The sequence below is a fragment of the Asparagus officinalis genome, chromosome 7 (assembly GCF_001876935.1).
Source record: "Asparagus officinalis chromosome 7, Aspof.V1, whole genome shotgun sequence".
NCBI lineage: Eukaryota > Viridiplantae > Streptophyta > Magnoliopsida > Asparagales > Asparagaceae > Asparagus > Asparagus officinalis.
The window spans coordinates 79,763,091-79,765,675 of NC_033800.1; positions in this window are offsets into that span (position 1 = coordinate 79,763,091).

Below are 2,585 nucleotides of genomic sequence, written 5' to 3' on the forward strand. Positions count from 1 at the left end.
GAGCCTCGAGGGCGCTCCGCATGTATTTTTGCCTATTTTCGAGTATTTTCAATGTATTCGACACCCGTATTCATACTCCAATGGGTATACGAGTTTAATTTGTTTCCAATCCTCGACGGGAAGTTTCTGGCGGATATTTCATAGAATATTCTTAAGGATAACTCGACAACCTCTGACGGGTATATAAGGTTAAACTAATTCCTAAAATTCTCAGGAGTATACGAGTATAAACTAGTCCTCCTCGTCCTAATGCTTTAAGAGCTTAAATTGTGAGCATGAACTGCATTAATGCTGGTCAATGCATGATGAAGAAATTCGACGCGAGTCGACACTATTCGATGCGTACCAACGCCAATTAACGCGTGGTAATGAAGGTCAACGCCGGTCAACGCGTAGCCTTGGGTCAACACCGGTCCACACGTTGCGATGAAAGTAAACATCGGTCAACGCATTGCGATGAAAGTCAACGCCGGTCAACGCATTATGATAAAAGTCAACATCCGTCAAAGCTTAGCCAGCGGTCAACGCCGGTCAACACGTGACTAAGAAGATCGATGCGAGTCGACACCATTCGATACGTGCCAATGCCAATTAATGCATGTCAATGAAGGTCAATGTCGGTCAATATGTTGTTGGCCTTCTTGTTTTGATGATGATTTAACAAATAATTTACATCTAATATTGTTTGTCTAGTGTTTGTGTTTTGTTATTTATTGTAGATAAACAATAAGTTGGAGGATGGATGGAATTGTGCTTCAACGAACATACCCAATGGAGGTTGGTGGAATTGTGGTTGAAGCCCATACAATTCAATTTAAAGATCCAATTACAAGCTTCATCCAAGTTTACCAAGTTGAGCTACAATGAAGATCAAGATCAAGATTGGGTAACATTTAGTATAGGTGTTATATTATGTTTGTTGGTACTTTAAGCTCAATATTATACACACACATTATATTGGTTTCCTTGTATATATATAGTTATATATATATATACAACACAAGCTTTGTTTATATATATATATATATATATATATACACACACACACACACACACACACACACACACACACACACACACACACACACACACACACACACACACACACACACACACACACAATTTAGTTTTGGTATATATAGGTATATATATACATACATGTTTTTGTTTCCAAGTTTTTATAAATATGAATTTACATCTTTCATATTTATTGTTTTGGTTTTTCAAGTTTAAATATGAAACAATTGAATATAATTGGAAAATACATTTTTGTTTCATGTTTTTATGCTTACATATGATTTCATCAATATCAATTTTATTTAGTTCAATGAAATCATGTTTATTGTTTTGAAAGTTTGCAAAACAAGTATTTTTGTGAAAATATTATTTTCTTGGTATATAGACTTAACAATAATGATATACATCTTCTATTAAGTCTATATATTCATTTTGTAAAGTTTCAAAACATGGTTAAGTTAAAATGTCAAAACTCATGTGTTTACATTTTTATGTTTTGAACTATTTTGCAAAATAATAATATTTTACATTTGGGAGGTCCTTTTAGAAAACCAGTTTTTGTAACATGTGTATTATCATGTCTACAATTATTTCCTAAAGTTTTATATTTTTCTAAATTTATTTGATATTTTTAAACCCAGTTTAAAGTTAAGTTTTTCTGTGCACTTCAGGTCTGTGCATGTTTAGTCGACTCATTAGTCGACTCATGAGTCGACTCATAAGTCAACTCACGAAGTGCAGCGTACTTGTGCTTTTTCTTCTGCTGAGTCAACTCATATAAGCCGACTTATTAGTCGACTCATAAGTCGACTTATGAAAGAGACGTTGCACAGTAACAGCTAGTTTCCAATAGTGTTTTCTAGGGGCTTTTTTGTCTTTTCAGTTGGGTTTTGGCTGAGATTTTAGGTGGCTATATATACCCCCTTGCTCTCATCCTTCATATCTAACTAAGAAAATGTTTTGATCAAGTTTAACAAGGGTTTAAGTTTGTTTAAAGGTGTTTAAAGCCTTGTTTCGAAGTTTCGGTTTTGTGAAGATAATTTCACAAGAGGAAGAAGAGATCATCCTTTGGTGTTTGAGCTTCAACTCATCTCTCTCTCTCTCTCTCTCTCTCTCTCTCTCTCTCTCTCTCTTGATCTATAGAGAAGTTTTCCTAAACTCATTCTAGCTATTTATTATTTTGTTTTCATAAGCTAGATTTATATTGAGTTTAGTTGAATTGTTTTTATTGAATCTCTTTGTTCACACACAACCTATTGAGCTTATAGTATTTATATTCATAGTATATTTTGGGTTGTGGGGTTTGTGACTTAGAGTTATGCCTAATTGAGTTCTCACCTTATTTAGATAACAATCATTTGTTGTGCTTAATTTGTGAAGTTCACTTTGTAATACACTTATACACCGAGAGGAGTGTGTGGTGAGGACGGAGTCGATACCGAGAGGAGTGGCGCCGGTGGCCTAATGAGAGGTGATAATTCCGAGCACTTGAGGGAGTCGATATGTGAGGACCAACACTTGAGGTTGTAGCTTGTGTATGTACATTGTGAGGATTTGTGAGAGTTGTC